The following is a 14,288-nucleotide window of genomic DNA, read 5'->3' as shown; positions in this document are numbered from 1 at the left end:
GCAACCTGTTATTTACCTACGTGTTTCTGACTTTCTCACTCATGGACTTGATCTCTAATTGTATTTCTTCACTTATTAAAGCCTGTCTTTTCAACCTATTCATGAATACTGGTCCAGTTACCCCTATTACTCTCTGGTCCTCTATCACATAGAGTCCTGCTTTCTCATATTTGATTTTGGCCCATATCCCCTTCTCCAGGTTAATTATATTTCCTATAAAAAACATCTTGGTGGACCCTACCTCTTGATCTACTCTGCCTGTGATTCTCTCTTTTCTTCCTTAATTTAGTGTATCTAGGCCATCTATATGAGAAATTATACCCAACCTTCTCTACCTCATTTCTGTTGTGATCTTTTTCTGTTATTAGTTGTTTGTTTGTCTTCTTCATTTTACTTTTTGCTCCATTCATTGGGGCCTCTCTGTCACTGTTCTTGAAATCCTGGTGCTTTTCGCTCTCTTTAGAATGTCCTGTAGTATTCGCTGTAGAATTGGATTGGTGGTTGTGAATTCCCCCAGTTCCTCTTTATCTTGGAAGCATCTTGTGTCTCCATTAATTTCTAGGGACAATTTTTCAGGGTACATCAATCTGGGCTGGAGGTTATTTTCTTTCAAAGCTTGAATTATTTCACCCCACACTCTTCTCAATTTGATGGTTTGTGCTGAGAAGTCTGCTGTAATTCTGATGGGTTTTCCCTTGTAAGTGATCTGTTTCTTGTCTCTGACAACTTTTAATATTCTGTTCTTATATTGGATTTCTGGTATCTTGATTATTATTATATGCCTGGGTGTAGTTCTGTTTTGGTTGTAGGTGGCTGGACTTCTGTATGCCTCATACATCTGAGTATCTTTTCCTTTTTGTATGTTTGGGAAGTTTTCCTTAATTATTTCTGTGAATAGCCTTTATAGTTCCTTTGTTTGTACCTGTGCTTCTTCACTCACATTCTTTTATAGATCCTCTTGTTGTCTTCCAGCCTTTGTATTGTTACTGCTTGTGTCCTTGTTATTTTTAAGAAATTTTTCCTTTCATGTTCCCACATTGCAAACCTGTCCTCCAGTTTGGATAATCTATCCTTAGTTTCTGTCAAGCAGTTTTGCCAGCTTTCAATGGAGTTTTTAATTTCCTGGTAATCTCTTTGAAACTGCTTCATGTATTCTGTTTTCTATATTTTCTCCATCAAACAACTCCCCCCCCCTTTTTTTTTTGTTCCATTCTTCCATTTGTTTTTTTCTTGGGAGATGCTTAGCATTTCTTTAATTATTCTATTTGTATCTTGCTTTACTTAGTTAAATACTTCACTTTTGAACTCGTCTATGAGATCTAGAAGATATTGCTTTATGTCCATTGGTGCCGTGTCTGATATTGCACGTTTGCTGTCCTCATTCTCCTTTGCATTTACCTTTCCTGAATCAATGTTCTCAGGATTGGAGACTGAGGACCCTTTCTTGTTGCCTCCTCTTCTCATATTTTTTGTTTTTTCCATACAGGCGTATATAGGAAACCCACTTTCTTTCTTTGTTCGTTTGTTTGTCTGAAGTGCTTAGCACTATGGCATTAAGTTCCACTGATTTCTCGAAAATCATGTCATTTATAAACCTTGAGATGAGATTTCTTAGATTATTCTAGTGGCCCCAAATCAAATATCTGGTCTTCCTGGCAGGGGTTCACAGAGGGGAAGTATAAAGGTGGAGCAGAGAAAAAAGTAGCCATAGCAAGGAGTGCCAGCAGCCTCTATAGATAGGAACAGGTAAAGAACAAATTGTTCCCTAGCTCTCCAGCCCTGGTCACATCTTGATCTCAGACCAGACCAGAGAAAGGAGAGAGAAATAAATTATGTTGTTTTAAGAAATCAAGCATAAGCAGTTTATTATATCAGGTTCCGAAAACAAAGACAGTAGCAAGATCAGGATTCAATCCTGTCTACTGTGTTGTGTGACTTGGGACATTTTATTTGTACACCAGGAGTTTCAATTCCTAAACTGTAAAGGGGAAGTCACAGAAAGGACTAAAGGAGGTAATGTGCTCATGCCAAGTACTTCACACACTTCCCAGGAGAGGACCCTGGGCATAACAAGAAAGTTTACAGAGCAAGGAGAGATGGAAAGAAATGAGTTCAGAGTTCTGCCATTTTCTAGCTATGTGACGTTTCCACCTCTCTGAGACTGATTTTCTTCATTAGTAACTTGGTCATCATACTTACTGCTGAAAACTTACACAGATATAAAAAAGATAAGATCAGTCAACGTGTAGTAAAACAAAGACCATCATGGCTGCTTTTTTATTATTCTTTCTCTGTTGTTCAGAAATAGTAACACAAGCCCAGTTCCTCTGTATGGATAAAGGAAAGTCCAATCCTTCAGACTTCAGCTGACATCCACAATGAGTCTACACAGGGCAAATCACTGGGGAGGCAGTGCTGAATACCGATAAGTAGAACCTATTTTAATAACTTGAAATTCTCTCAGAATTCACGATTTGAGGACTCTGAACTGAACTTGAACCCTCTGGCATTCAAACTGGCTTATACAGTTTTGATCGCAAGCAAAGAGAATTTTAAAAAGTCATTAAACAAGGTGAAAAGCCCTATTGGACATGAATTGGCTCTTAAAGAATATTACAGTGATATAAAGCTCAAATGGGTCAAAAATTTATGGAAGTCATTTACCTTAAATAAAACATGATTTTAAATATTCAAGGGAGAATGCTTTGCCAAATGTACTTGGTGTCTTAAAGCACTTGAATAACTGGAAGAGGTTTTACTTATTGCAAAGACATTGTGCTGGGTGACAGGACAACTGTATCAGGACTTGGGCCTTAGGCCATGTGGCACGAGCCACCTGAATGACCCTTCTGGCTGATGACAGAGCCACACTAATCAGCTCTTGTCTTTCCAACCATGAAGGCCACCTAAGACCTGAGTATTGGATATATACTCTATGAGCCCCAGTGAACATCAGGTTGAATGCAATGGGCTTGCCTGCTCTTTTAATGGAATGTGATCTTTGTAAAGCCAAATAGTAGACCTTTTCACTGTTACCTTACCTAACACCTAGCACTGGGAGGCAGATAATGTGTCAGGGTAAGTAACCAAGCAGATAAGTATTTAAAAAAAAGAAAAAGGAAGGAAGGAAAAGGAGGGAATGAGGAAAAATGGAAGGGAAGGAGGTGAATAGAGTATATATGGGTAGAAAATAGGTAGATGAACATGTATATAGATGGATATGCTGGTATATAATGTACAGATGGGTAAATGGGTAAAATAGATAAGTAGATTGATAGATAGGTCAATGAATCCTAGATAGATGCTAGATTGATGTATGAAAAAAGGTATATATAAAAGGATGTAGAATAGGTAATAATGAATACAAGTAAGGAAAGGGTAGGCAAGAGATGGATGGGTGCACAAAAGGATGGTTGATGAATGGTTGAATAGATGGATGGACAAATGGAGCTAGGACCTGTCTGAAGGAACAGGTCCTATTTGAAGGAACTGTCTAGTAACTCCACATTTGATTCTAGTCTCAGATTTCTATTTCCTTTCTAAAACATCACATTTAGCCTTTAACACAGGAATCCTCTCATGCCTTCGTTCCAGAATGATACACTATAGTATGATGATTCTTTATGTTCAGTAAAGAAGTAAAACATGGCAAAGAATAAAGCACCTGGGGCCAGAGAATCTGGGCTGCATTCCACAGCCAGACACACCTCCGGTTCATGTGACCCTGGCTAAGTCACTTTAACAGAGTCCTGCGTCATTATTTCTAAAATAAGGATGTATCCATTGTTGTTTGCTGCCTATTAAGCAAGCATTTCCCCTTTTCCTTACTAATAGTATTTTAATTCGGTTTCAGAAGCAATTTGTCCAATCATAAGAGTACCAGTCATGACTGGTCTATGTTACAGAATTTCATCCAATTTACCAGTGACACAGTTCTGGCCAATTAGAAGCAAGGAGGAGTTCAGGGTTTCTGGGGATAAAGAGAAACATCTGACTGAGGGAAAGCTCTTGGGCTGCACTCATGTTCCTCTGTTCCAGGTTCTGTTGTGTGAAGCCTTCTGGTTGGAGCTGTGGCACCAGCTGTTGTTTAATCAGAAAGACAGATCCCTGAGATTTCACACAGCCAACCTACTCTCTTGACATCATTGAGAATGATAAACTCAGAAATCATGATCTTTATCTTCTTGCTATATGAGACCCATACAAATTGGTATTACCTACAGTAAATCCCATAGGCCAAGCTCTACTCTGCATAAATTTACCCAGGTAAGTTTCACTATTGCCAGTATTATTATAAACACTTCGTGGTTAGACAAAAAGATCCAGAGGTGCTAAGAAATTTCTCTAAGGTAGCAGCCAGGGATAGAGGTAGAATTTCAAATAATGTATTGGTGTCAGGCTGGGGATTTAGCTCAGCAGCATAATCACCTGCCTGGCAAGCACAAAGTCGTGAGTTCGATCCCTGGTACAAAAAAAAAAAAAAAGAAAAAGGAGTGTAAATGATCTGGGAACCTAGTGTCACAAGCACTAACATTTTAGGGCCAGGGATCCTCAGCAGCACAATACCTGCCTGGCAAGCACAAGACCTTGAGTTCAGTTCCCAGTACCAAAAAAGAAAAAAAGAAAAAAAAAAAAAAAAGGTTAACAATGTCTACCCATCACATCACAGCTCTTTCTCTTGTTTGCTCAGTGTTTGGGGGGTACACTCTACATTCTATTAACGTATGCAGAACCTCTGCCTCTGTCTTGCATGATAAAGGTGAACACATGTTGAAACTGACATACATAATATAACCTTATAAGCAATCCTAAGAAATATCTACTCTATTCTCCAATATGTATGTCAGGAGAAAGGGGATTGCAAGAGAAAGAGGACTGAGTCACCTGCCAGAGCCCACTCAGCAGGTAAGTGGCAGCACAGAACCTGGAAGGAACTCTGGTCCCAGACTCTGAAGCTCATCCCTCTCCTCTCACAGTGCCCGCTTCCTATGAAATGCTCATTTCTGCGTGTGATCACAGGGAGACCCAAAGGAATCCTCAGTGATGCTAATAGAAACTGACTCCAAAGCTGAAAACAGTGCGGTGTGACACAGCAGAGATCTGGGAGCACACAGGGAGTCCAACACCCCCAAGGTCCCCTAAGGGCTATTCTGTTCTGCTGGACCCCTGAAAGGCCACCTCTTTCCCCAGCGTGGTGATGGGAAAGACACATTCTTCCTTGGGGCTTTAGCACTTTCAGTCTCAGAATCCCTCCTCTTTCCCTCTTTCCTTCTTTCCCTCTCACCATGCATCTTTCTGGTCGTGCTGCTGGGAAATCACTGACAGTGCCTGGGAGAGAGGTCCTCACAGTGTCCTGAGCTCACCCTGCGCATAAAGAAGGGGCTGGAGATGCAGTCAGAGGCAGAAGATGACAACGGAGAGCCAAGCAGTGGAGAACAGCCAAGAGTCAGGCCTGTGGCCTGGAAAGCACCAGAGAGCAGCTGATCCCACACCTTGAATTTAGGCAGCAGCAGTGAGACTCGGAGACTTCATTAATCACTGCTGCTATCATCCCTGCAGCAGGCATTCAGACGCTGGACTCCTTTGGCCTTATAGAAACCCAAGCAACCATTGCTTTCCCAAAGAGAAACCCACAGTTTAGAAAGAGTAGGTGACTTATCCAAGGTTGCAGAGCAAGTAAGCTATGTGGGCAGGACTGCTGGCCCCCTGACCGCTGCTCTTCCCACAGTTACCTGCTTCCTGAAGCCTTGAGGACTGACGAGCATGCAAAACAGAAATCAAGGAGTGAGGAGGGGAGATACCAAGAGAATACCCAGAATGGAAGAGGGACCAAGCACAGGTCAAAGACATGTGCATGGCTGGAGAGGGGAGCAAGGGTCCAAAGCTCTGTGGCCTTGCCCTTTGGGAACTCTGTTAAGTGCTGATAAATATCATTGGCTTAATGAGATTAGGTGAGCAGCAAGAGGGAAATCTTCCTAGTCACAGGGTGAAGTAATGATATATGAAGGGACACAAGTGATTGTGTGTGTGTGTGTGTGTGTGTGTGTGTGTGTGTGTGTGTGTGTACATGCGCATGCAACACACAGCCATCAGTCCATGTTTTTTCTAATATCAGTTTTGTTCTTCATAATTCTTAAAAAGTGCTGGGGCACTAAATGAGAAAAAATGAAAAAAAGTAGAAAAGACACTGTAAACAAAAATGTGAGGGTCACAGAGTTCAGGAGGCACCTGAACACAGTGTCATGCATTAGCTGTGAGTAGATTCAGCGACTGCAGACAGCACAGTTTGCCTCTGGTTACGCAATTTGAATGTCTTTTTGGATGCTGGGAAAAACACACACCAAAAAGCTCCCTTCCCTCTGAAGCTCAGAGGTAACCAAACCCTCTCGTGGTTTCTTCCAAACCACACTTGGCGTAAAGGGAGGAGGTCAGCATGATGGTTTCGGAATTAATAAAAGCTTCTAGGTACTGCCTGTCCACTCTATGATGGCAAAGTTAATGAGCCACTTCTCGTTCTGGGTTTGTATTTCCATCTGTAAAATAAGGGTAGTAACCACAATTACTGTTTTTCTTTCCTCTACACATTAGCCATGACAATATCTTCAAGCATCCCCTCCTGTTTGAGCCTCAAGACTTCAGCACACACTGTTCCCTCAGCCGGGGACAGGCTTCCCATCCCCTCCCCAGTCATACCGCTCCCTAGACACATCCTCCTGCCCTCCTGGAGTTGTCAGTGTTGCAGCCTCTGGACTCTGAGACCAAGAAAGGAACACGAAGAGCAGGCTGAGGATCCCACACCGAGGGGCAGGCTGAGTTTGGAACCTCAAAGTAAATCCACTTGGTCCCATATTGAGTTCAGCAGCCCTTCTGGCTGGCCATAAAAGGCATTTTTAAAAATTACTCTGCATAGTTTTTCCTTCAAGCTACTTCCCCATTTCTAACATGAGGTCTTCTAACTTGTTCAGTCAAAATCAATCTCTTTTTTCAAAACCAGTCTCTCTCGACATCCTAGAAAGTGACTCATTTTAGGAAACTTATTGTCATAGCTTGTGTCCAGATGTCCTCCAAAAACCTCAAAGTCATAGGTGGGGCTTTTTGAGAGGTGGCTAGATCTAGAGTGTGAGACGAGACACTGGGAGTGATTCATGGTGCAATGCTAGTGTCAAGGGCACAAGGATTAAGTGTGTGAGCGCTACCCACCCTACATAGCCTGGATAAAATATAAGCAATAGAAAGAGCTGTGGTCAGCCCTTACTGCTTTTGCTGTCTTCTGTGTACAGTGCGCTGTTTCTCCTCTGCGACACCCCCTGCCATGTGCCCCTCTGCCATGGAGTCAGCCAACTATGAACTGAAAAACCTCTAGGAACTGTAAGCCAAATAAACATCTTCTCTTTTAACTTTAGGTGTCAGGTATTTAGCAATGAGAAAAGTAACTAAGATATTTATCCCACCCGATATTAGAGTCATTGGTTCCCAAATTCTTACCTGCAGGACAGTGGGTGTTGAACCCACTGCAGGGCTGTTCTCTCTTTATTCCCAACATGCCTGAAATGGAACTTGATGCGGTGCTACAGCAGAACTCAGTTGGACTAGCATGGAGCAGAGGAGAGGCTCTCGGTGTGTCCTGTGCAGTGAAAAACAGTAAATGCTTAGGAAGACTGGTATAAAGTCTTGGATCTGCTACCCTCAATCTCCTAAACTTTGTCTGTTCCATTGATATCCCTGTGCTTCCTTTTTCAATCCTCAAATGAATCAATAGTGCTTAATTTGTAGGAATGAGGTAGGAAGTAAATGTTGGAAAAATAACCACTTAGTCAAGCCCTCACCAATAGAAACTAGGTTCTAGCTTCTTTTGTTATGTGAAAGCAAGGAAGGGTAAATAAATGCACCCATGTGGAAAATTTTACTAAAATTTACTAAGTGAAGTTCACAACTGAACCACACAATCATCTGGTTTCCCCATTCGCAAGCCCAGTATGAGTTTAACTGGGGTAACTGGGCCTGGAGAGACACAGGAAGAAACAATGGTCTCCCCTGCATGCACAAAACAATCCTCCCCAGAAGTAAAGCCACAATTCCTTTGAGCCTGCTGATTTGAAGCAAATCTTCTAAAATCCTGTCCAAACAAACTTGACAGATCAAGATTTTTCTGATTCTTAGGGAAGACAAAATATGGAACTATGACATCCTGTTCCAAATTCCAATTCTGTTTCCTACTTGAAGGAGGAGCCAGAGCAAGGAATGTGAACAAGAAAGTATTGCCTCAGTGCAGCAGCAGCAGATAAATAAAATCCCATCAGCACTGCCAGGGGCGAGGTCATGTGCTCCGGTGAACACACTCTGTATTTGTTCTGTGCTATCTGGCTTTCTGCTCCCTTGTCCCATTGGTCTCTATCTTTTGCCTTCAGTGGCCTTCAGCAAATCTGGGAGAATTAATGACCATATAAAAGAGAGACGTAAATCAATTGAAAGCCAATTGAATGACCCTTCTCTTGTGCAGTTCTGCTTTGCAGAAATTCAAGAGGAGGCATGAGCTGTTACTGCTTTGCATTAAGTGAGAATTTCCCAGTCTATTGTCTGTTAAGTGGATAAACTTGACTGTGTGGTTTCAGAACTCTCCTTGGTGTGGAATGTGTGACATGTCACCATGCTTGTTCTGTACTCACCACCCAATTCCAGCTTTATCTTTCCTGAAAATCTTTCTCTAGAAGTGCTGTTAACCTTCTAGAGCTTCAGCAGCAAGAGCCATTGTGAGCCTGTGAGGTGCCTGATGATCCAGGCTCTGGGTTTTCAGAGGCCTCTCACAAATGTAATTGAACCAAAGGTATCTATTTCCCATGTATCTATAGCCCTTCTTAACAAGAATGGTATCATTGACTAGAATGTGAAAGATCATAAACATAATTCTGAATTGTTTTAGTATAAATTACTGATTTCTTGTACTTAAGCTTCATTTCATGTATATAATGTATAATGTAAATGTGAGAATATATATATAAACACACGTTAGGTATACATACATATTTTATGTGTGTCTATGAGTTGCAGCAGACTCTCTGATATATGTTTAACTTTATAAATTCACTGCTATATTCTTTTATTGCTTGTTTGTCTGTTTGAGTTTGAGATTGAACCTTGGACCTTCTCCCTAAAGTAGATCCTGAGTCCTTTTTATGTGTTTAATATCAGACAAGATCTCACTAAATCACTAATTCATCCACGCTGGACTTGAACTTGAGACCATTTTGCCTCAACCCTTTTTCTCTTAGAAGCTGCTATATTTCCAATACTAGACATTCGTATTTAAAACCACAAAAGTCCGTAAACCAGAGGTCCTTAGTTTGAGATATCTAGTGGCTAGAGGTGTAGGTCTCTGCCCTTGGACTTGACTGGAAGTGTCCCCAGTAGACCGTGACTCTCAAGATGGGCTCCTTGCTATTGGTACAACACGTCCTCATCAAAGCCCCTCTTCATACAGCATCGAGGGATACAGGACAATTTGCATTCCTGTTATATTCTCTGTCACAAATCCTTTGTAGCTTTCCCTCGGCGGAAAATTACTCATACAAAGAAATACAAATCTTGCTGTGCCTGCCTTCATTTTTCCTTCAACAAAGACTTCATCAACCCAAATCCCACTTTATGGTAGACTTCAGACTCTCCTTTAAATAGGGCTGAAAGCTGAAGTCTGGTGCAGAGCTTCAAACTTTAGAGTGTTATTTTCTGGGGCTCTCAGCCATGAAATTTTGCTCTGGGCAGATTTTAGCATGCTAAGTCTGAGCAGGAAGATGAATGTTTCATGCATTTACTTTACCTTAAAACTAGAAACTTTAAAAAAAATATATATATATATATATATATTATTGTTTCACACATGGAAACTGAGAAAACATAATTCTCTCACAAGATTCTTTTTTCAAAATTGGGTCCAATAGAAGCCTAGAGTAGCGATGACAAACTTCTTAGAGCTTTTGGGGATAACAGATTGTGGCACACAGGGGTCAGTTTGCCACCATGTCTGCAATATTTCACTTCACCCTCCTTTTCATGAGACATCTTCTCATATAAACCTCCTGAACCCCACCTCCTCGTCTGTAACGTGGGCAACATGGGATTTACCTTTCTCGTGATTGGCACAATATTAAAAAGGATGCCACCAGGCTGGACAGGGTGGAAGGTATCTGGAGGAACACTCAGCACCATGCTCAGTACTTACCAGATTTTCACAGCATGATACTTCGACATCTCTACAACAGTCTCTATCTGAGATGATCTCTGCTTTTCTCTCAGGGTAGAAGCTACTAAAGCAAAGCAGAGTCAAATATTAGAATTAATGGGAGCCAAATTTTGAATTTATTTTCTGTCTCTCTATAATTACACAAAATTATCTCAAGAGTTAATCCAGAAAAGCAAGAACTTAAAAGAAAAAGGAAATATGCTCTGGGTATTGTAGTTGCTGGTTCTACCACACCTGGGAGAATTTTCTCTTCTAGAAAATTAGACTGAAACATGCATGGGAGAAATGAGTTGGAAGCCCAGCTCTGGCAGCTCCATGGTTCCCACCCACTTTTCAGAGGTTCATCCTGTCAATCCCCATTGCAGATCAGCCCCTGAACTCCCCCACCCTTTCTGTGTCTACCTTTCCATCATGTGCTCACTCTTACAGCAGCCCTGCAGGCATCCTCCCTGATGGAGGACTTTCTCCTTCCCTTTCCTCACATCTGTCTCATAACGATGTTTGTTTCTTTGCTGCAAACAACCCACTGAGGTCCTCTATCCCATGGCCATCTGCTATGCTACAGGATCCCTCCCTCTCCAGTGATCATGTCCTTATTTATGCCTGGTCCCGCTGAAGGCAAAGCCTACAGCTGTCTGTCGTCTCAGACAAGTTTTCAGCTGCAGCAATGCCCTAGTACCTCCCAAGGCCCACAAGGCCTGTCTTCCAACATTGACTAAATCGAGATAATAAAAAAAAAACCTAACCACTTTGTCTTAAGTCAGGGCAATTCTGAAGGTTCATTCTAGCTCCAGAGCTCCCCTATGGGGTTGGATAAGTCTGTCAGGTCTGTATCACAACTCAACTTCTCCCCTCATCCAGTCCCATTCCTTTGTGTCTCTTCCATCATTATTTACCCCAAGGAAACGTTTATAGATGCTGTCTGTTAAATTGTGTCATGGTTTATGTCAGTGGCCCCCAAGCCTCATGCAATTATGGGCTCAACCAAATCTAGCATTTGTGATTGGTTCATAGCCTAGCACTCAGATTGGTGGTGTGAGTGCTACACTGCCTAACTGTAGAGCCAGCATACAGTGTACCAGTGGGGAGAAGGTGTATCTCTCTTGTCTGTTCCTGCTTTTGCTGTTTGCAGCTGCCCCATCATGCCACCCTGCCTTGGAGCCAGCTAAGTATGGACTGAAACCTCCAAGAACTACAAGAAATAAGCCTTCATTCCCTAACTTTGGGCATCAGGTATTTTGTCTCAGCAACAAGTAAAAGGTAAATAAGACAAATTGGTTTTCAAAGTTGGTCTCTCAGGCATACAAATGGTAACACCTCACCAGAGGGAAGAAACGGAAGGAGAGAGGAAGGGAGAGAGGGAGAGAATGCGAAAAAGAAAGGGGAGAAGGCAAGAAAGGAGAGAATTAAGCAGAATTATTCATCCCAGTGAATGTACTGGTCTCATTTTCTAGGGCTACTAAAAGCCCCCTGATGATACTTTTCCAGTGAAAATTAGACATTTGGCCAAGAAAATCTTCTGTAGTGAGAATCTTAACTTATTGCTTACAAATGGGGATTTTTTTTTCCTAAAGGAAGACACTGCGGAAAGGTCTCCATAGAGATGATCAGCTTATCTGGATTTGCCCACATTGTTCACCTAACAGACAGCCCAGGTTTCCATAGCAATCACCTGAATCTGCACTGTGGGTAGTGCATATATAAATTATTCCAGTATAAGTGACGAGCAATATTGTTCACTCCTGAGGTACCAAATGTCTTCAGTGTGGCTGAGAAGAGTGTCTGCTCTGGTCCAGAGAGCACTGTGTTGCTACTTTGAATGGACCAATCTCTGCTGGTCCCTCTCTGGGTCCTTGCAGCCTGCTCCAGTGTGCTCTGTTGTGTCCTTCATTTGTCTCAAGGCCCACTCACCTGATGTTTGCTGTGTTTCATTTGCAAATCATCTTAAACAAGTGGATTCAATAACTTTGTGCATGTACTTCTGGGCAAACATCACCCATAGTTGTTCTTTCACCTATAAATGATTGCCCAGTTTGCCTGGCCTGTGGACCCAGATATCTCTCTGTTTGCATCCTAAGGGCTACTCCCATGGTGCTTTGTGTCACAATTCTGAGTTTGGCACACATTTCACTTGTGTTGCTGTGACTCCCTGCAGGGCTTCTGAACTACTACTAGGCATTTATACATAGAAACAGCTGTCCTTCCACTTCCTGAGATTCAGTACCTGCATCCCTGGCTGCAAGGGTCTAGGGACTTGGTGTTTAGGAACGTCATGCAGATGGTCAGGTAGACAACACTGGCACAGTGGTTCCCTCAACCACCTCAAAAGATGTTTTCTGTTTTGGTTCTTTCTGCTTCTTAGAATGTGACTTGGGGCACTAATACCCCCGCTATTTATTATCGCTTGTGTTTCTACAAAATTTAAATGTGACCCTGTTGAACCATTCAAAAGGACACACCCATTAAACAGTCACCCTGACTGAGTTCTAAAGCAGGAAGGAAAAGAAAATGAAAGGGGCAGGCAGATTGTACCAAAATGTGACCACTCAAGGGTTGATGGGAGCCAACTTGGCTCATACCCACAGAGTTTGCTCCTCCTCATACTGAATCCCAAACTGGTCAGATTTATCCACCAGCCATGTCATCTCTGAGTCAGTCCAAACCTAAGTCTGCAGGAGCTAATTGGAACAAAAGAATCCCCCACATAATCCTAACGAAGAAAAGAAGCATCTGAGGCTGTCTTTCTTTCTAAACTCTCTAATGAGTTTGGTTAGTCCACTGCTCCAGAGAGGAAGACTGGGGTCCCACAGTGATGAATGCATCTCTATACGAACTAAAATATCAAGAGCTACTAACACTGGATCAAGTAGCTTTTCTTGGTGCATCCCACGTGAGAGGTGTTTCTCTAAGCTCACTACATGCTGTAACCCATCCAATCCCCAGCCAATCCTCATATCTCTAGCTTCTATTCGAACAGATGCAACCTAAGCACAGGGAAATTCCAAAATTTGCTGCTATCACTGCCAATAGGACTTGAACTCATGAAGCCAGATTCCAGAGCCAAGGCTCTCAGACAAAATGGGAATCACAATTTATACTGATGCCACACTGCATGCCCTCGTGCTTCAATCTCTACAGCCTCTCTCCCATAGAGAGGGCCGGAAACAGCTCAAGTCCTCCCAAAATATTCCCCAAAAAGGTCTCCTTGGGGTTTTCCTGCCTACAAGACCTGTAGGGATTTGTCTTTTCATGCAAAGACTTTACTTTTACTCCTCCATAATCTGAACACTGTAACCTTTATTCCAGTGTGGACAGAAACCAAGTGATGTGAGGGTTAAGCTACTCAGAGATAAGGTTTGATTGGCTCTGATATGTTATTAGATAACATGAAGTGAATGAAATGATTTAGAGAAGCATGGCTGATCTGTATCTGAGACCATAATTATCTTCCACCAAGCAGTGTGATTATGAGCACCTGCTTTGTGCTCAACACTGTTCTCAGCTGCAGAACAGAGTGGAGCTAAAGATGAAACAAGCAAGAAAGCCAACAAAACCTCCCTGCTCTCGGGACATTCGTGCCAAGTCAGGAAGCCCAGCCTTAAGTCTACAACACAAGCCTGCACAGCACTTTGCAGTTAAGGATTTCAAAGTAAACAGAAGGTGCTGTGGGAATAAAGGACAGAGGAAGCCATCTTGTCAGGGACAAGAGAACTTTCCACTGAGCTCTGAGCTCTCCATGGAAAGTACTTGGGTTGAAGGTGTTAGCAACTCACTGGTGAATGGCAATCAGAGCATATCCCAAGGTGGAGAGAAGGGAATGCAGAAAGTCTGTGACAGGAGCCAGCAAGGAATGAACTGGTACTTCCTGTGGCTACTGCCAAGCAGAATTGGAAATGAATAAAAGTGGAGAAGTTACGAGCCATATGAAGGATGTGGGATTTATCCCAAGACCAGGGACAACCTTTGCTTCATGTGCCATGGATTCAACAGATGCTTCAGCAAACCTACAAGGTCCCAAGATCTGGCCTGAGGTGCATGGATATGTCAAAGA

At 42.4% G+C, this 14,288-nt stretch overlaps 1 long non-coding RNA gene across 1 annotated transcript; it reads right to left on the bottom strand.

Moving 5' to 3' along the window:
* Nucleotides 1-2,244: 2,244 nt before the first annotated feature.
* On the bottom strand, nt 2,245-10,303 carry LOC134471396 (uncharacterized). Its single transcript, XR_010040855.1, has 3 exons — nt 10,217-10,303; nt 7,486-7,624; nt 2,245-6,533 (listed from the first exon to the last, which is right to left on the bottom strand). It is a non-coding gene; the product is annotated as an uncharacterized LOC134471396 (long non-coding RNA).
* Nucleotides 10,304-14,288: the final 3,985 nt, after the last annotated feature.

Source organism: Cavia porcellus, unplaced genomic scaffold (genome assembly GCF_034190915.1).
Source record: "Cavia porcellus strain 051 isolate PalLab524CR breed Dunkin Hartley unplaced genomic scaffold, mCavPor4.1 scaffold_18, whole genome shotgun sequence".
Lineage (NCBI taxonomy): Eukaryota > Metazoa > Chordata > Mammalia > Rodentia > Caviidae > Cavia > Cavia porcellus.
This window is presented reverse-complemented; position numbering and strand designations above follow the sequence as displayed.